Source organism: Vulpes vulpes, chromosome 3 (genome assembly GCF_048418805.1).
Source record: "Vulpes vulpes isolate BD-2025 chromosome 3, VulVul3, whole genome shotgun sequence".
Taxonomy (NCBI): Eukaryota; Metazoa; Chordata; class Mammalia; order Carnivora; family Canidae; genus Vulpes; species Vulpes vulpes.
This window is the reverse complement of record NC_132782.1, coordinates 52,846,283-52,867,827: the sequence shown is the minus strand read 5'-3', so window position 1 is coordinate 52,867,827 and position 21,545 is coordinate 52,846,283. Positions and strand designations below refer to the sequence as shown.

Sequence of the window (21,545 nt, the reverse complement as noted above, 5' to 3'; positions counted from 1 at the left end):
TTGTATTTAAGATCCAGGTCTTTCTTTTTCTTTTTTTTTTTTTTTTTTAAGATTCTATTTATTCATGAGAGACACACACAGAGTGAGAGAGAGAGAGAGAGAGAGAGGCAGAGACACAGGCAGAGGGAGAAGCAGGCTCCATGCAGGGAGCCTGATGTGGGACTCGATCCCGGGTCCCCAGGATCAGGCCCTGGGCTGACGGTGGTGCTAAACCGCTGAGCCACCCGGGCTGCCCAGATCCAGGTCTTTCTAACTGCCTATTGGCCAGGTGCATTTGAATATATCACAGAAAGCTTAACCTCAACATGTCAAAATATATTTACAACTTCTCCCTAGAATTCCTTCTACTCCTGTGTTGTTAAATGGAATGGGGTCACCATCTAACTAGCTTCCCAAGCCAGAAGTCTGAGTGTTCTTTCTACACTCCCCTCTTTCCCTTACTGTCAGTTTTACCTTCATGATACTTCACAGACTTTTACTTCTTTCCATCTGCACTGACTGTAAAGGATTACAAATCACCATCATCTCACATGTACTGCATGGCTATCGCATTGGTAATACCCTTCTAACTGATTTCCTTGTCGCCACTCCCCTTGTGCCCACGTTTATCCACTCAGCTGCGTCTAAGATGCGCATCTCATTATACTGCTCCCCTGTCTAGCACCTTATCTCCTTAGCCCCATAGTATAAGAGAATGATGAAGAAAATAGACTCTGAAATCAAACAGAAATATGTCGATATCTCACTTCCATGCTGCGTGAACTTGGACAAGTAACCATTTTTGATTCATTCCCGTATGTAAAATAGAAATATTAATAGCACTTTCCTTTTTAGATGTTTTGTGCCTCTTCTGATTTCTTCTCCTACAAGTTCCCCTCCAGTGCTCTGGCCACACTGGACTTCTCTCAGATCCCCAAGGTCATTGAGTTGCCACTGAACAGTCACATGCTATTGTCTCTGCTTGGAACACTCTATTGCCCCGGCCCTCTATTGCCATGTCTCAACATGGATGTCATTTGCCTTGAGATATATTCATCAACCTCCTCTGCTCCTACTTAGTTTAAATACCCTTGCTATATGCGCCTGTATTTTTCTCCTTGAACTTTTTTTTTTTTTTTTTTAATTTAGGATAGTCACAGAGAGAGAGAGAGAGAGAGAGAGAGAGGCAGAGACATAGGCAGAGGGAGAAGCAGGCTCCATGCACCGGGAGCCTGACGTGGGATTCGATCCCGGGTCTCCAGGATCGCGCCCTGGGCCAAAGGCAGGCACTAAACCGCTGCGCCACCCAGGGATCCCTGAACTTTTAATCCCCACAGTTTTCACCCGATTCTGGATATCTTCATTCCCTCACTGCCTCCTCCCACATGATCACCCATCTCTCTACCCATCATGGGTTCCACAAAGACATAGACCATGACCCTAACTTTCTAAACTTCCTGTCCCTGCTGCCCAGTGCTTGATGTATGGTCTAGTAGAGATCAGACACTCGGTAAATATTTGATGAATGATTATGAGAACGGACTCACTAGTTCACAAACATTTCCAACAAAGCGACCACATCTTTTTTTTTTCTTGTTTCTGTAGAAGAAAACATATCATAAAATATAATTTTTCCACCTCTGTAATGGTTCCCTGAGAACCTGAGCACTTCTAGAGAGCTGTTTACACAATCAAATCAAGTGGTATTTTACAAGGAGGGAAAGCCCCAGGACAAGTCCCTTCTCTTGACCACAAAGTTCTATGTTTTCTGTCTTTTCCTCTTGAAATTTTGGTTTCAGCATAGCAACTTTTTGACCCCCCCCCCAATAATGCGATAAATGTAATATGGAAGTATCTACACACTAAATCCTTAATCGATTATCATGTTAAGCCTTGGGTATGGGAGGCAGATAACACACTTATTTTTAGCATTACTTGGAAGGAAGTTTCTAGGTATATAACTGAGGAGCATTCATGGAGAGCTGCATTTCTTTTCTATCAAGCTTTTGGGGGATTTTTTTTTTAACAGTTCTCTTTGCTGAAAGAAAGTTCATAAATTTTAAAAGGAAATGTGGTCCTTTTCATTAGCTCCCTTTACCTCATGCTGAGTCATGGATGAGAGAGAATTTGTAGGCGGCTGAGCTGCAGGAAAAGTAATACTGTCATTTACACTCGCAGGCTGTTATGCTTTCCAGAAAACTTTTTCCGTAGGTTGCGAAAGTGATTAATCTGCTGTTAAAACTGACAAAGAAGGTTCTCTGATAAGAGCAAGAATTAAATGAGGGATTTTTTTTTTTTTCTTTAAAAAGTAAGCTCCTTTTTCCAGTTTTAGACTAGAAAAAAAATAGGTTTAGATTTTTTTCCTTTTTTTTTTACTTTTGGTCTTTTTGTGTATACGTGCAAATTTTGTCATGACATAAAATAATCACAGGATATTTTCTATTTAAAATATGTCTATTTATTGGGATGATTCATGTCTCATGTTTTATATCTGATTATTCTATATCCTGTCCCATTGCTTGTTTTTTTTTCTTTCATGTTTTTGCATGTGGGCCTAATTTTTAATACTTCCCACATCATCCTACTTCTCAACCCCAGATCTCTTCAACCCACTTCTTTTTTAATGTTAAAACTGGTGAAGACAGTCTAACTTACTTCTGAGATATAAACTCCTGCCTCCCTGAAAAACTCCATCCATGCAATATTTCTACAACAGCATGAAAACTTGAACACAAGTTATTTGGCATTATTGAAACAAAGCATCATTGCCATAAGAGGCTAGAAATTATATTTTTTCTTATTTCTTATTTTAAAAATGACTGAAATGTAAAGCATTTCCACTGAGTTCTAGCAAACATACCTGTCATTCGATCTTTTCTCTAGGGACCTGACATTTCAGAGAACCTAAAGGAACAAATAAATAAATCATTTGACATAACTTTTTTTTTTTTTTATGATTCCACAGAGAACTGGTGACTCATTTAGAGAATCAGAGTCTTCAGAAAGGTAGAATAATATGTTAGAAGTTTATTGAACTTGTTGCCTTTGGCATTTTAATACTTGGTTTTCATAACAAGTTCATAGGAGTTGTAAATTGCACTGGCCTGCCACCCTCTTCCATTTACATTTTTCTCTTCGTATGCCTAACATTTTGATCAGGGTATATCAGGTTATGTTACCTTTTTCTTTTTTCTTTTTTTATTTTTCTTCTCCTTATTTTTGAAGACTGACTTCTGATTTTGAGCCTTTTTCTTGGTAACTGAGTGTATTTGTGAGAGACTGCTCTCAGAACTCTGGGAACTCTGTTGTCAGTGAGGAAGGAAGAGACAAGAAATGCCCCCTTTGCTCCCTCGCTGGCCTGACCAGCATGAGGGACTTGGCATTCCTCTTTTAGTCCTAAGGTTGATGCATAGACACATTGCTTTGGCCCTGGGGCTATAGATCCAGGTTTTAAAATTCTCAAGTGGAGGATGTCAAAACCGTTTATAACTGAAAACCTAGTAACTATTACTATGTATTTACATGAGTATTTCAGAGAGAAAAACATTTAAAAAACTGTAAGTGTACTTGTTTTATATCTGAATTGCCAAGATTATTTCTATTCAAATACACACACGTTTATTTTATATGGAGAGAGCAACATTATTAACATTGTCCTAGTGTTTCTTAGTCCATCCTCCCGGTGCTGTCACATGCAGTTCCTGGCTACATCTTGTAATAAAAGATTGCAGTTTGGGGGCGGGGGTCTCCTTGGGGCAGGATGAGGTTTGGAGATCCTTTGCACTGTGCTTTTAAGTAGAGCAGGGTCATCGGTACCTACAGAAGTGGCTGTTTGCAGATTTGTCTCTATCTTCATAGCAACATGAAATAACTTTTAAACCAGAAGGGGGGAAAAAAAACTTCTTTTGTTGCTGGTTTTTTTTTAAAATATTTTTGTTCTTAATGTTGTTGAGATTAGCTGTCGTAATTTGACGGCAGTATTTTTAAGTTAAGGGTGCTTTGATTTGACATTTTTAAAAGGATAAGGTTCTATAGGTATTATAGAAAAATCTTTTTCTTAACTAAATGCCAGGGACAAAATTTAGACCAGAATGTAGTCATGAAGCCACGGTAATGAGATATGATTGTGGTTTAGTGGAGGAAGAAAAGCCCCGCAGGGAACAGTACAAGTGCAGTAAATTATGAATCATTACTAAATAGGTCTCATTAGTCCACCATTGACTTCGTTTAATTGACATTAGAAAGGAATCTAGAAAACTTTGGGAGTATATATAAGAAAACTTGGTGTTGAACTAATAAAAATTATTAGTGTCTGTTTTAAAAAATTAGTAACAGTTGGTTGTGCTTTAGGCCCCACAAAGCAGCAGCCCTCTCACTAACACCTGCTTATAGAAAAGCCCTGTGTATCTTAAGAGAAATGGACCACAGAATGCTGGCTGATGTAATACGTGACAGTTTGCGATGAGTTTGTCCCCTCATCCTAGATATTTCCGCAAGATATAATGGACCTTAAATGGTGTTCCAAAGTTGACTCTGATGAGGGCTGGAACACAAGAGGGCATTTAGAGTGATTATTTTCATGCTGTTGCTCTACATGGTCTGCAAAGCCTGAGTGCCAGATGCTAAATTCTATCAACATAATGTATCTTTAATTAAATATTATATTTGCAATACAATTAATAATGTGGCCTGTTTCCATAACTTTATTAAGAAATTACCATAATTTTTGTGTAATAAGCTAATAAAAAGGCAGTGTGTTTTGAAACAGCCTTTCCTAAAGTGGTTATGTGCTTTGTGTCTGTTGAATTTTGAATTTAGATTAAGAGATTAATGGCCAGAATTATCTGATGCAATGCACTCAAGAGTCTAAATTAGTGAGGAATCTTTTAGGATCTAGTATTATTTTGTTTCCTTTAAAATAAAATAGATATGTTTTCATTTTCAGTGGGCTCACTAATTAAGAGGCTTAGGGGATAATTCATTTATTTCCTTTATGCCCTCTCCCTCCTCTCCTTTTAAAAACCCAGGCAGTACCAAAAAAGTACCCCAAAATGTTAATTTCAAGTATTTAGTACATTGAACCGTGATGGTTTCTAATGAATGGGAAGTCATGCTTCTGGTTCTGTGGCCATTGTTGATGTGGTTTTAATTTTCGCAATGTGTTAACATGATAATTAAATTCCCCTGCTTGTCCTGTGAGGAAAGAATTTTATATGGCGCCACACATGGGGAAAAAACTTTGATATTTGAGAATAATATTATCTTTTAAACTGAGATCATATGTGGATACAGAATATTGTGTATATTGCTATGACAATAAGGCTTTAATAACATTTCGTAAGCTGCCTTTTTCAAGACTGTTTGAAAATGTCACCCTCAGCTAAACAGATGTGATTTGCATCAGAGCTGTGTATGTCCTTACTCTTAATGAAACAAGAGTCCCTTTCTTCAGAGAGTAATTGTTCTTGCAACGTGTTCTTTTTTTTTTTTCCCTCAGCACTCAGTGTTCCTCCCCTGCCCTTCTTTTGCCTTAATATTCGTCCCTTAATTCTATCAGATTAGTTGTCAACTAAAATTAAAGGCAGGTGTTAGCCTTCACAGTCTCTCCTGACCTAATTGTACAGCCTCGATGTAGGTGCTTGCTTTTAGTACAGAAGAGGCCAACAGGGCAGCTTTGGGATTACGAGATCCAGATTCGGATACTAACGTGAGACTGTGCTAGAACCTTGGACAAGTTCCTTCATCTCACCCTAGACCTCAGTTTCCTAATAATGTAACGCGGGAAGGGTGATAGGCCCTTCCTCAGTTATATGTCAAACACTAAGATAAGGAGCGAAGCGTAGTACGATCAGCTCTTGCTAAATTCCTGCCCAACTTGCTTGTTCTCCCAGAGTGCCCTCTCCTTTTGCCTGTGCCTCTCTGCTCACGTCATCTGCTCGAAACAGTCCGCCCTCCTGCAACACAGGCGCACGCAAGCCCACCACAGGAAGCCGTCTCTGTGTTCTAATTCTATCCCCCCAAGAAGGCATCGCTGGGAGAGCCTCCTCTCTGCCTGCCAGTTTGGGAATAGTCCCATCTGAAACCTGAGTCACTTCTCTTGTGCTGCTCAGCGTTCCCAACGGCAGGCGCTACGCATCCACCAGTGTTACCCTGTCTCTTTTGCACTGTGAACTCCTTGAATCCCGGGAGCTCTATCGTAAATCTCTCCCTTTTCCAAAGAGCCCCCGTACCTTGTCATCTGCTGTGCTTATTTTATTATTGGGGGATGCTTTTCTTTACACGAGTCTTATTTCAGACAGTTTTCAATATATACGATGTGCTTACTTTTGCATTAATCCTATCACTTCCGGGCATTGGCAAAGGTCAGAAAATTAGGAGGAACAAAAATACATTTAGTTCGTTTAAGCAATATGTAAGTTCCTCTTGTGTTTCCTTCCCTCAGCGCCCAATACTTTTGCAAAAGAATGACTAATTCCTTATTTAAAGGAAAGTGAAAGCAGATCTGTTACTTCTATTGTTTGAAAGGTACTTTTTTATCCATGGATCGATAGAGTATTTACATATTGTTGAAGCACCTTACAATATATTTATGGAAACTGTGCACGAAACTCTCAGTGCCTGTATGTTGTTTCCTTGTCATGTTCATGTGGGTTAGAGAACAACGATTACAATTTGAAAACTCTAATGTTGTTACATCTTTAGAATAATTGTATTCTGAAATGAAGTTTTAGTGCCCTGTACTCCAGGACCAAAGTCATGTTGTATTATTACTTTACTGTTGAAAACTTAGGAGGCTCAAAATAGTTTTATCTTTATACATTGAAGCTTAGGATCATTAAACACAATAACTTCACTAATTCTATCAGCTATTTTATTTGTGGACTCTTTGAAGACTACAGACTTTATTAAAAATTTTATGAATCAAAGACACGGATTGTTTGGTTTGTATAGCTCCATTTGAACACGAGAGGGTTTGCTATTGTTGTTCGCAGCATTTATGCTGGAGTTTATCTTTGCTCTGTTACTACTGTTTTGTTTGCTGTTGCAGTGCTGTGGGTGTGCCTGCTTCTGTTTCTGCTGCCCCACACAGCACTCTTTTTACATAGACTTACGTACCCTCTTTGGTTCTTCAATGTGGAACCGTAGTTCATTTTTTCTGGGGCAGTAATTACAATATCACAGATCCGGATAAGTCGACCAAAGCTGACCAAACTTAATGGTTTGTTTCATAACAGTATTTGAGGTTATGTTCTGTCTATATAGATGCTTCTTACTTATATAGATGACACTTATCATCTACACTGTGTTCCATATTTCCTAAAGCAAATCATTCATTTTTTAAATAGACAAGTTATTACCAAAGAAGTATTTCTCTTTACCCTTGATCCAAGGACAAACCACAGTGAAGCAAGGAGACAAATGGTTAGTTGATGCTAGCGTCCGATTGGAGGATACTAGGGAGTGGTGAGGCTTGCAGCAGCTTTGACCGCGGCTACCTGTAGTGAGGTCAGAGCCAGTGTTCCTAGACACCCTTGACTGAGTTCTTTTGGATGGCCCATGACCTTTGAGGCCCTCAATTTGTGAGATTCAGCACTGAAACATTTAGTTTAGTGCTTTGTTTGACAAAGCTAAATTGATAGTTCCTTTCTAATTCTGAATCCCAATTTTAGTTACACTAGTTAGACAAAGCCTAGGAAATATGTAAAATATGGTACAATTTGGTCAGTGTGCTAATGCTCCTTTCTCCCTTTCCCCTGAGGGCTCATTAAGGAGTGTCTGCCTTTGGCTCAGGTTGTGATCCCCGGGTCCTGGGATCAAGTCCTGTGTCGGGCTCCCCATAGGGAGCCTGCTTCTCCCTCTGCCTGTGTCTCTGCCTCTCTTTCTGTGTGTCTCTCATGAATAAATAAAATAAAATCTTTGAATTTTGGCCAGAAGTAACATCATTTAGGTCATTTGTACCCATACATGGTGCTTCCCCACAAAACTGCCCCCTCTGTAAGACATATGCAAGGTGCTGTGCTGCTCACATTTCCTAAAAGCAACAAATCACTCTCTTCCTTAAAGGAGCCATAAACTACGAAGTGTTGATAGTGTCACTAAAATCTGAGTGCCCAAATTGAGGCCTTCAGTCATGACAGCTCTATGCCGTGATTCTATTTCTCTTTGTTCTGGTGCCCCAGTTTTATATTTGTCTTAACACTTAGTGTTTCGAGCGTATTTGCTTGGTTTCCACTAAATTAGCTGCACCAGAGGGTCTCATTTACTTCAAATCTATTCGTATTTGGAAATATCATTGTACAGGGTAAAAGTTGCTAGGAAAATGTATCCAGAGACAATCTTTACAAGTATAAACTCTTTAGTTAATGCTCTAGGAGACTTTTCCTTCAAACTCTGGCCCCTGTGAGGGCCCCATCTTTTCTTTCCTGGATTGTTGCAGTAGCTTCTTGTCTGGCAGCCTTTATGCCCTTCATAACCATATGGCTTCCAGATTAGTATTTCTTCAACACAGCCCTGGTCCTGTCATTCTGTATTTGGCTTCCTAACAATCACATGTTACAGAGATAGAAGGAATGCAGTAATTATAATGGTAATAATGGCAGTAACAATAATATTAAACAAATGCTCTTAGATGCCCCATCTCAAATATCAAATGTCTTGAGACAACAAGACTTTTGAAATTCAATATCACAGGGTTTATCATTGAGGTATTTGGCATGGGTCTGAAATGCATGTGTATAGTTTGGCTGATGGAAAGATCATCTGATAGTCATGAGAAGTGAGTAGGTGGGGAGCTGACATTTTGTTAGAAGTGCATGCCTGGTATTTTGCTGTACCGTTGCACCTCTTCAAATCGTTGTTATCAGAAATAAACTACCTTGTGAAGAGACTATAGCACAATTCAGGACAGTGGGAGAATCTTTATTGTTTCTCATCTTAGTCTTGGCTTTGCAGTGAAACATGCATGGTGAGGAGGTCCCTTGCCTTTATTCCCATCTGTGCAGGCTGATTGACTACTTGGTGACCACACTGTAAACAGCTTTTTTGAAGAATTTTTCAATCCATAATCCATATGTGATATGTTAAATGAAAAAAAATAAGATATTAAATTGCTAACCAATGAGGTTCACCTTTAAACACCAGTACTCCTATGGACTATGCATATACACACATACACACTCACATACAAATGTACATGTAAGTGCATAGAAACATTTACCAAATATAACAGTTATTAACACTGAGGTTTTGAATTATGGATGTTGCTATTTTCTTTAATAATCTTGTTGTTATCTCCCATATTTTCTGAAATGAGTATTACTATTTTAATGTAGAAACTGTATCTTAACGTGAGGATTCACCCAGCATTATCCTTCACAGCTCTGAGAAACAGCAAATACGTTGTTGAACCATCACTAAAAAACCATGGAGTGACAACAGAACAAACAAAAAGTTGAACTATCTTTTCTTTGTTTTTAGATTTTATTTATTTATGCATGAGAGACACAAAGAGGCAGAGACATAGGAAGAAGGGGAAGCAGGCTCCCCATGGGGAGCCCAATGTGGGACTTGAGCCACCTGAGCCAAAGGCAGATGCCCAATCACTGAGCTACCCAGGTGCCCTGAACTATCTTTTTTCTAACAGTAAAATATCTTCTTAAGTATTTCTGTTGTGTACCATCTACAAATGGTATCCTTGGGAAATTTTATGTTTTGCTGCCTTTTTGTTTTGTTTTGTTGTTTTTTAAAATTGTACTTATTTGAGAGAGAGAGAGAGAACATGAGACAGGGAGCAGAGGGGGACGAAAAAGCAGATTCCCTGCTGAGCAAGGAGCCAACATAGGGCTCGATCCTAGGACCCCAGGATCATGACTTGAGCCAAAGGCAGATACTAAACTGACTGAGCCACCCAGGTGTCCCTGTTTTTTGCTTTTTAACTGCTGGGGTATTGAGTGAAGAAATATAGAAATAAAATGGCTAGTCCATAAATTGCACCTCTGATGCCTAGGATCATTTGTGATTTTTTTTTTATCATTTTTTAAAGTGATTTCCTCTTTTCCTACCAAATAATGATGTTGTTCACACTACCTATCATCTTCTTTGTATTTCTATAATGCCAGTCATCCCAGAATCGCAAGGGCTCACACACACACAGACTAAATACAGAAAATTAAGAAAACAGGGGATTTTTACACTTGAATATATTCATTCATCAATGCAGTCATTCCTCAATGAAGCTTTGATAGCCTTCTGTAGCTTAATCCTTGGGCTACCATAACTAAATGAAAGGATGAATAATGAATATTAGAATATGGTAACTTCTGGAGTTACATAGTATTTAAGTACAGTTCTCTAACTTGAGAGTGCGTGAGAATTACCTAGGTGATGACATTTATTGGAGATACATGGGATATCAGGAAGAGCAGACCAGGGGAAGAAGCTCGAATTCAGCTGCCCATGTAAAGTGTGAAAGACATTTTTAGCCAGTACCTTGAAAGGGAAGGAGCTAAGCAACAGAGAAGACAGGAGCTCACCTAATGTCATCCTGTAGTCAGAGTAGGAGAAGGACCCTCCTTCTCAGCCTCTTAAGCCAGTGTTCTTTGGCTGGCTGGAACTCAGTTCTGTTTTAAAAAATGAATGGGTTGCTATAGAGCCCTGTATTCCAAGTAGAGTTTGTCAGACTTCTGGGAATCTGAGAAGTTTCCACTGGTTTTCTGCCTGTTTCACCCAACTACAGTTGAATTCATTGAGGCTAGGAACCATAACTTGTTACCCAGCAGTTGGCAAAACTGCTGGTATTTAGAAGGTGGTCAGTTAATGGTCAATGACTGTATGAATGACACCATTTTTAAAAAAGAAATTCTAAAGTCATGTATTTAAGGCAACTAATATCATATTTCTTTGCTTTAGGGTGGTTTGGGAAGATGCAATGTGTTCTTTGAAAGGAAAAGATGTTTGGAGATAGATTGTTTTTCTCTGTACATAAAGCTTTTATTTTAAATACAAATACAATGCTTGCATTAAAAGAAAAGGAAGGAAGAAAAAGCAAAATACCTATATTTCTAATACTATAATAATCATTCAGATTTTTTTCTCATTCAGATATTGGACTCTAATCATGCTCTTATTTTCTTTTTTTAATGTTTTTTTTTTAAAGATCCTATTTATTTATTTATGAGAGAAACAGAGAGAGAGGCAGAGACACAAGCAGAGGGAGAAGCAGGCTCCCTGTGGGGAGACCGATGTGGGACCCCAAGATCATGCCCTGAGCCAAAGGCAGATGCTCAACCACTAAGCAACCCTGGTGTACCTACATCCTCTTATTTTCATGTAACAGTTGAAAACAAAGGGGTTAGCATTCTGCAACATATATAGATCTTGAGATTTATTAATATGAATCTTGAAAATAGTATCAGAATGAGAATGGTCTCAGTTTTTATGCCATTCCAAAGGACCTCAGGTATCAGAATTTATCTGTGATTGAAGGTGTTTCTTAGCTGTTTTAAGCTACCAGAGATGTTTACAGTTTCCCAAGCAATCCCTTGCTTGTAAAGAAGACACTGAAAACAACATAAGTGAATTTGTTTTGACTCAGGACTTTCAGACTTTATCTCAATTAAAAATTGGGTCCTTGGTCAGCCCAGGTGGCTCAGCATTTTAGCGCTGCCTTCAGCCCAGGGCGTGGTCCTGGAGACCTGGGATTGAGTCCCATGTCGGGCTCCCTGCGTGGAGGCTGCTTCTCCCTCTGCCTGTGTCTCTGCCTCTCTGTCTCTCTGTGTCTCTCATGAATAAATAAATAAAATCTTTTTTAAACATTGGGTCCCAAAGAATATTTATTTATCTTTGAATTTGTTATTGCTTGGTATTTTGTAATTAACAAAACAAAACAAAACAAAAGGTCAAAACTACTCTTCATTTTATCATCAGAAGGAGGTGCCTCTGGAAGGAGGAGTCCAGAATGATTGAGCTCTATCAGCCATTTGCACCCCTCAGCTGATAAAGGATTTCAGTAGTGGTGCTAATACCTTGCTCTTGGTTTAGCCACCCTCCCCTTGCTCGTCCACAGAGCTCAGTCACCATGTATCATGGCCAAAATCATGGTGATCTCTCCCCCAAGCCATCCTCAGATTTCTAGCTGGCAGTGGCTGTCAAGAAAAGAGAAAACAAATTATTACTCCAAATTCTGGCATGTTTTCTGCACTGCACAGTCTAAAATATCACATAGACACTATCAGCAAAGCTTTCCTCAGTATAAATGGACAACATAGCAAGGAGTGGTTTGGGGGATCATTCAAACTAGGACTGTCATTGCTCTTGTCATTACTAAGATGACTATCCATCTATTGCAAGCACTTTGCCCATTTCCCTTCACCTCTGAGGTTATAAACTATTCTCTAAATAGTCTCCTGGAGAGAATGGGAAAGGAGCTACCTCCACTGTGCCCTCCGGGAGTGAGGAATGAAGACTGGTGGGAGAGCAATCGTTGTTTCCAGATTGCTCCATTGCCTCACCCTTTTCAGGCAACACCAGCTACCAGAAATGCATCTACTCCATGTGGTCATTGCAGGATTTATCTGGGCATTTGCTGAACCTGCTCGCAATTTATTTTTATTTCTTCCGATAGACGTGGATTTGGCACAGGAGAGTGAATTCTTTCTGGAACAGCAGATGTGCCTGGTACACTCGTTTGCTATAACCATTTGTGCTGTGGTTGAAAAAAAAATTTTTTTAAGAGTGCAGAATTGTCGAAGGGGGAGGGTTAAAAAACCAGAACCATTTTAGCGATTATGCAAAGTTAGAATGTGAGTAATTTTGCTGCAGTTAGTCATTATGGGCTTTCATAGCTTGTTTTACAAGGATAAAGGGATATGTACAGGTTTGGTGAATAGAGCTCTTATTTGTCCCTAATAGTCGCTTTTTATGAAAACATTTTCTTCCCTACCTCCTACTCTGTGGCGAAGTGCTCTCTCCTTAGAAATTATACCCTTCTGTGATTCACCCCCTTTGTCCATCTACAATAAGTGGACAAACAGTCTCCATTTCTGAGAACAAATATGTTCGAAAGGAAACTTTATTTTCCCATACAATATGTAGTATAAATGATGTACATTGAAATCACAGAGATACACTGATCATTTAAAAATGAGCATGTTTTCTACAAGAAAAGAAAAAAAAAAAAAGCCACCAGAGCAACCATCTAGTGACTTTGCTATGAGCTTAATGTGCTGGGAATGTGATGTCCTTTCCATCTTTTATTTGAAGTATCCGGGAGGTCTTAGCAAATCTTGCTTATAGAATCCCTAAGGACTGTGACACAGAACCTATTCCTTTTTTGCTTTGCTTTCGGTCACCCAAATTCCTTTGGAAATATGTGAACGAAGGTCTGTTTGTTTCCACTGTAGCAAATATAGCCACTTGCTCACACTGGTGGCTTCCCTTACTGAATTCCACTACTATTTTGGAAACTCCTGTATGAAAACACAGCAACCCAACTTGTCCCCATCAAGCCTTCTTGGTGATTCCACGCAGTGCTGCCTGGTATCTATCCACTGAGGTTCACTTTTGTCAAAAAACAAAACTGGATTTGTTGCCTTTTTTGTAGGCTTGTTGCTAAGTCTGGTCACTCTGGTGTAAGGGCAGGAACGCTGGTCTTAGAGTCTGGAAAACTGAGTTCTAATTCTGACCCTGTCAAGGCCTGTCACTTGGGGTGAATCCTTCCTGAGCCCTGTTTCCTTGAGGAGAAAGTAGAAGTTCATGACATTTGAATTCCTTCAAGCTCTAATATGCCACAGTTCTGTAAAGGATATTGTATAATAATACATAAATAAGCCAACTTTATTTCCTCTTTCTCAAAAATTTCTTTGTGCTTCCATCTGCCCCAGACAACTCTCTTCAGACTGTGCCTCAAAGGTGGTTACATTTTAAATTTTACCACCGACATGCAAATTTGAGCAATGAGAAACCCCTGTACGACTTGGGGGTTTCCTGAGAGAAGGGATCCCACTCTTTTATTCATCTCTTTGTACTTAATGGCTTCTGAGTAACACTAAGAGACTGGAATGGTTGGCTCTGTTATAGTAGTTGATTATAACCAAAAACTACTGAACCACGCTCCCCGCATTTCCTGTTACCTACAGCTAAGAAACCTAAAACACCTAGAGTAACCCAGAATATCATTTTAATTAGATTGAATTATAGAATCCACTATCATACTTAAATACTTGTTACTTAGTTATTCATCTAACTAAGGCTTCAGCTTTACAAAACTGGGAGGAGACCAAAAAGAGTATGGGACAGTTATAATTGAACCAACGACTGCCATTATTGTTTTGTTTTGTTTTGTAATTAAACATCTCCCTTGCTTACAGCAATTGTCAGTTATGGAAATCACACTTCCTCATTGAACCAGTGCTATGGAGTACGGGTTTGTGAGATGCTAAAAACATCATGTTGAATGAGAAGGACAAGTCCTCACCCATAGGAAGCTGGGAGGGGAGGTGGGAAGAAGGTTAAAGAATTGCAAAACAATGGACGAGGGTTATCATATAGGAAGTTCAATCAATTGAAGGGAAACCGGTGATGGGCACTTCACCTAGACCTAGGCTTCCCAGAAGAGGCATCATTCATTTGAAACCTAAAGGATGAATATTTGTGAAGAGTGGAGAAGTGGGAGCAGGCTGGAAAGTGTTCAAGTCAGGTACCCACAGGATGGCTGGAGCATCCAGCCCTGGGGAGGGAAGAGAGGAGACTAGAAAGCTGAGCCCTGGCTCTGTCAAGAAGGAATTTGGATTTTTTTCTAAGAGCAATGACAATCTTCAGGAGATTTTAGTAAGGGAAGGAGATGATCTGCCTTGGGTTTTAGAAATATTCTGGTTACAGTGTAGAGGCTGTATTAGAGTTCAGGTTTTTTTTTTAAATATACATATAAAAGCATATGTCTACATGTATTTGTTATATGTATTGCAGTGGATTAGGGGACCAGTGATCGTGGACTGAACTAGGGTATCATAATAAGTTGGACTTGAGAACCGGAAGGCTGCACGTAATTAGGCAATAGAACCAACAACCTTTGCAATACCGAGGGGAAAAAACATTGTATGGCTGTATTAAAACATCGAATCACATGACTATGTATCTTTAAGATACCCATTAAGCTTAACATGTTACTGATTCACAATGGTTCTGTCCCTGTATATATGCACTATTATTTTGCTTTTCTTTATAGACTTATTTTGAATACATGTTCCCTTGCTTACCAGCTGGGAACATTCCATCAGATCAGTGTGCCATGATTTCTTAAAGCGTCCTCTAATAGTTTGTAAATATGCAATTAACATAAGTTATGGGCGTTTTAATGGCTCTTTACTGCCAGTTTACCTACCAAAAGAATTATTCCAATTTCCAGCGCTACCAGCCATGTAAAAATATACCTATACTATTATATTCTCACTGAGACTACATTTTATTGTTCTTTGGCTAATTGGTTCTGTGCTTGGTACTTTTCACCAAACCCCGGCATGATTAGACAAGAACACATAGAAGGGATGATTCCATGTATGAGGTAGTTTGCTATGGAAATAGGTTCTTCTGTCACTACGTTCCTAGACTACTGAACACACTGACATCAAATTAACCCTCATCATAATGGCATTTTATCCAGGGCCAGCCACATGCATGCCAGGGACTCAATGTAGTGTACTGTATGGGGATTTGTATAAAGAGCAGCCTCGGAGACCTCTCAAGTTCAAAAGTGATGACCTACCATCTCATTTCACAGTTATTTGGGGAGAAAATTCACTTTGAAATACTGGCTTTCTTGATTTTGACATGATGACATGATAGTTTTATCAATACATGAGTGCAGGACCTCACCCAGATAGTTGCTTCCCTGTCTGATATTTAGGAAGTAAGAAATGAGGGCTTCATGGGGTGCCTGGTTGGCTCAGTGGTCGAGCATCTGCCTTTGGCTCAGGTTGTAATCCTGGGGTTCTGAGATTGAGTCCCATATCAGGCTCCCTGCTCAGTGGGGAGTCTGCTTCTCCCTCTGCCTATGCCTCTGCCTCTTTCTCTGTGTCACTCATGAATAAAGAAATAAAATCTTAAAAAAAAAAAAAAGAAAAAGAAAAGAAATGAGAGCTTCCAAGGTTACATCTTGATGTTCCCAAATGATTTTATTTCTGGGCAAACAAGCTAGACATACTGGCTTTGGTGTCTTCAGTAGTCCGGGAGCCACGTGCCTTCAGAGTCGTCGTCGTCGTCTTCTTCTTCTTCTTCTTCTTCTTCTTCTTCTTCTTCTTCTTCTTTTAAGATTTTATTTATTTATTCATGAGAGACACAGAGAGAGAGAGAGAGAGAGAGAGAGGCAGAGACACAGGCAGAGGGAGAAGCAGGTTCCATGCAGGGAGCCTGACGTGGGACTCGATCCCGGGTCTCCAGGATCACATCCTGGGCCGAAGGTAGCGCTAAACCACTGAGCCACCCGGGCTGCCCCAGAGTCTTCTTATACATATTCTAAATTGTTGAGAGAAATAATTAAATGGAAAAGCTTCTAAGACAAAAACTGCTCTCGATTGCCACACCAGACCCTACTGATTCTGCTGTATCTACCTCTGACGCTGTTCAGAGGAGCCCTCTCACTAGCTGTAGCTCATGTTGCAGAATGCTGTGCTGTGAAGTGAACAGGTGTTGATACAGCGCACGGAAGTAAGAGATTTATGTCTGCATCTCTCTGACAAGAACTCCTGGGGGAGGGTGTGCATGTGTGTGTGTGTGTGGCTTGGTGTGCAACAGCTGAAAATTTGTGTACTAGTAGTGTCCCTGTATTGGCAGTAATGTTTTGAACTCTGTGATACCAATTAAAATCCTGTGATTTTAATTTCAAAAGTAATTATTGAGATCATTTTAACCATTCACCAGTTTTCAGCTACCATTTCTGAGGTGACTTTTTTCTTTCGTATGGAAAATATGGAAAAAAACTATGAAGATGAAAACCTAAATTTCTGTAAATTACACCTGCTGATGCAGTTTTGCACCTTTTAAAAATATTTTTAAATCATTTTCAGTGTCTGACTATGTTCCTATTTTTCTCTATGGACACACACATACACAAGTTGGGAGACTATGCTATTATTTTTCGGTGTGTGTCAATTTTTTAAGTAATTGATATTTTTCATATATATTATTCAAAAAATATAAATGTATATATACACACACATGTGCACACACACTCTGATTTAAAAAAAGTAAATTGTGGTTGTGTTAGAAACTTTGGAAAATAGGAAAAGCCTACAGAGCGCCTAAAACCACTCCCTTAAAATGCCCACTGGATCATTTTGAGGATATATCTTTCTAGCCATATGTGTATGTATCCATGTATGAGAACTAGAGATAAATGCAAATACTGATTAACGGTTATAAAATGTTTCCTAAACTGACTTTAAAATGTATAAAATTATTGATTTTTTTAAATTGATTCTCTTTGTTTTGTTCTTTTTGCCCATTTACTGTGTTAAAGTATCCAACAAAATCCACCATCTTACCCATTTTTGAAGAATACAGTAAGTGTATTAATGTTGTTGTGCAACCATCACCACCATCCATCTCCAGAATTCTTTTTTATCCTGCCAAACTAAAACTCCATACCCATTAAGTAATTACTCGCCATTCCTCCCTCCTCGGCCTCCCTCGTGACCACATTTTACTTTCTGTCTTGGTCAATTTGCTTACTTTATGCACCCTATGTAATTGGAATCATGCAGTATGCATTCTTTTATAAGTGGCCTAGTGCATTTTTAGCACAATAGTTTTTTTTAAGATTTTATTTATTTATTCATGAAAGACACAGAGAGAGGCAGAGACATAGGCAGAGGGAGAAGCAGGCTCCTTGGGGAGGGGGAATGATGCAGGACTCGATCCCAGGACCCCTAGCATGCTGTTTTAAGGTTCATTCAGTTGTCAGAATTTCTTTCTGAGTAATGCAATATTGTATACATAGAGCACCTTTTGTTTATGTATTCACCTGTCAGTGAACACTTGGAATGCTGCTGCATTTTAGCCATTATTAATAATTCTGCTATGAATTTGAGTGTGCAGTGTCTCTGCTTTCAATTCATTTTGAGTATATATCCAGAAGCAGATTGGTCGGTTGTTGATCGGTTTTGCAATATTTAACAATATGATTTTTTTTTCTTTTTTTTTTATTATTATTTTTTTCTTTTTTAAAGATTTTATTTATTTATTCTTGAGAGATAGAAGGAGAGACAGAGCCAGAGACACAGGCAGAGCCAGAGCCAGAGACACAACACAGGCAGAGGGAGAAGCAGGCTCCATGCACCGGGAGCCCGATGTGGGATTCGATCCTGGGTCTCCAGGATCGCGCCCTGGGCCAAAGGCAGGTGCCAAACTGCTGCGCCACCCAGGGATCCCAACAATATGATTTTTAATTGCTGACTAGTATTCCATTATATGAATGCACCATCATTTATTTTAACAACTCCCATATTCATTATTTAAATTGTTTATAAGATTATAATCTTTCATTTTTATATGAACATTTCAAGAAACAAAAAGTATGGACTTTATCAGGACTTCTGGTACACATATCAACAAATTAACCCATAGATAGATTGCCCATAAGGAGTTTATAGAACTAAACAAATACTGCATTGGTCCCTAAGTCTAACTCATATAAACATTTTCCTTTGAAGATAATTAAGGTAACCCCTTCTATTACTCCTACCTCCCATCTCCAGGTATACCTCTTTATTCTGCTTTAATAACACTACCTAAGGATGCAGTTGTGAATTCTGGGTTCAAAGAAGAATTATTTGCTCCTTTCCTTTTTAATTTCCAGATTTCATTCTCTAAGTGGGTGGACAAAAGATAATTTTTATTAAAAAGCCGCCAAAGATCCTTTTGTGATGCCAGATTTGAAAAATGCTTGTCGAAATGTACAGTAGTATGTTCATGTATTATACTCTTAGTCTGTTAGATTGCTTTCTAGCTCATAGGGTCATCTATCAAGTGAACAATGTGAGTAGCCCGAATGAGTAAGAAATCTATTTGCTGGGGGCACTAATTCTGAATTCTGGGCTCTGAGTCGTGACTGGCTCAATCGGTAGATCATGTGAACTCTTTATCTCAGGGTTGTGAGTTCAAGCCCCAGGCTGGACGTGGAGCTTACTTAAAATTCAATCAATCAATCAACCCTAAATTTTGGAAGATAATTGCTAAAGGGACTCAAGAACTCAAAATTAAGTTATTCCTCAATTAAGGACCTGAAGAAAGCAATGAAGTAATTTTTTTTATTAAGCAAAAACAAGTAGCAAATATGAGGAATGCATGACAGTATAACTGACATAGGTCAGCTCTGTTTGCATGTTTTTCTAATTCTATAAACTTAGCAACCAAGTCTAGCTATTTCTTTATCTAGCTATTACCAATTCAGTACCTACCTGGTATGAATTTTTAGTGATGAGAGCAGGCTCTTATTGGCCACTAAAACTTATTGTAAATATTCAGAATTTACTCTTAGAATCACTAGATTGTTCACATAACTGGAAATAAGTGTATTGAAAATAAAATTGAAGTTGAAATGCCCAGAATCCATTCCAGCAAATCAACCATTCCCCTTTCCAGAATTTATTTGTTCTTTGTCTGTATGGAAATAACATTTCATGTAGCTTCAATCATATTGCATATATGATTGGTTTCACATTCTGAGTTTGTCATTTAACATTTACATTTTCATTTACTGTCTTAGGCATTTTCCACATCACTGTAATAGCTGGAATCAAAATATATGAGGGGGCTCTGACTTTAATATAGTTGCTTTCATATAGGACTTTAACTTTTGAATATATTCCCCTTCTGTTACCTGAGAAAGCTTTCTTTCTTAGTAGAAACACTTTTACTTATCACACCCAGATTTGTCCAAAAAATGTAATTAATAATTATCTGAGTGCAGTAACTCTGCCTTTGTCTTTTTGTGCCTTTAGCAACCAGCTCAGCAATTGACAAACAGCATAATTCAATTTTTTAATTGAATAAATAACTTTGATTAATTAAATTTCTAGAGATCAGGGTATTGTGATTACTTGGTAGTCCACATGCATTTTGTCACAGTACATGTTGTTAAAGATTATTTTTAAATGCATTAGTCTCCTTTCTTTCAAAGTTTATTTAAAATTTTGCCCCTGACTATTTCTGTAAGAGATTTGAGCCAGCATCAAGTAGAATTTGCATACATAATATAACCATCAAAATGAAAATAAGCATCTCAATGTTTCTTTGAAAGAGAGTAGTAGTAATAAATTCAAAAAGTAAAGTCATTGAACTATTTAGAGGAAGGGAGAGACTAATGAGATTACTGTAATTAAGCATACATTAAATGCATGACAGAGTTTCTTGATTGTCAAGTAATAAGAAAAATGAGCTAGTTCTTATTTTGCATGTTTGGTTATAATCTGACAAGAGAAATGAATGTTTCATGGAGTCTATTGGTCATTCGTTCATTCATTCATTCAAATGTTTGTCTAATGCCTACTAGTGGCTACGGTATGAAAAAGCCACTGGGGAAGCAGGAGTGAATAAGAGGGACCATCTCTAACCTTGTGAAAACAGACAGGTACAAGTGTGACATGTGTAGAAGGGGAGGAGTAAATAGTGCTTACTCTGCCAGAGAATTCAGCAAAGGTTGCCGAGGAGCCAGATACTCAGGTTGAGATTAAAGGGGTTCTTAGGAATTAGCTCATTAGAATTCAAAGAGAGGTGCGGAGCCAAATGGGTATAATCCCTGAAATGAGAGAGAGCCAGTGTCAGAGAGTGATATAATGTGTAGCTCTTGAGGAGAAGGAGAAGAGCTAGAGTCCAAACCATTCCCTTAAGCCACTGAAAACTTTTAAGCAGGAAAACAGTGTGATTAAATCTGCATTTGAGAGAAAGCACTCTGTCTACAGAATGAAGGATTCACTGAAGTGGGGAGCAAGAGTATATTCTTGGAGACCAGTCTGGATGCTGTTGGACAATTCCTGGTGACGGGTGGTGGCATCTTGCAATAGAGTCACAGCAAAGGAAATGAAGAAATGTGGAAATATTTGAGAGTTACAGAACTCCCTATTTGGGAAATAGAATCCACAGGATTTAGTACTTGAAGAGGATGTGAGGGAGAGGCTCAAGAATGACTCCTAGTGTTCTCATTTGAGCAACACCTGTGTGGATGAGAAAACCAGACGACGAGAAGCATAAGCGCAGATTCAAGGAAGATGATGAAACAGTTTTTACTGTGTTGAGCCTGAAGAGCATTTGAGACATCCAAGCAGACCGTGAAATAAACAGCTGAATATTTGGGCCTAGTATTCAGAGTATTGCTGAATTCTGGAGATAGGCACTCAAGAATATTCAGAACATAGAAGGCATTTTAAATTATGTCTATGGTCCTGGAGAGAGTTAATAAAGAGACAGAGAAAGCGAGAAGAGAAGAGGTCCCATATCAGATAAAAAAGATCATGATTCTGGGGCTATTGGGCAGTATGTTCAAGACTGTCCTCAGTAGCAATTTGAAAGAAAGA

The 21,545-nt window shown here is 38.8% G+C and overlaps 1 protein-coding gene across 46 annotated transcripts in view; it reads left to right on the top strand.

The window, feature by feature from the left end:
- The window catches only part of LPP (LIM domain containing preferred translocation partner in lipoma), a 657,925-nt gene that overhangs the window by 387,801 nt on the left and 248,579 nt on the right, over positions 1-21,545 (top strand). The gene's annotated exons all lie outside the window — the stretch shown is intronic.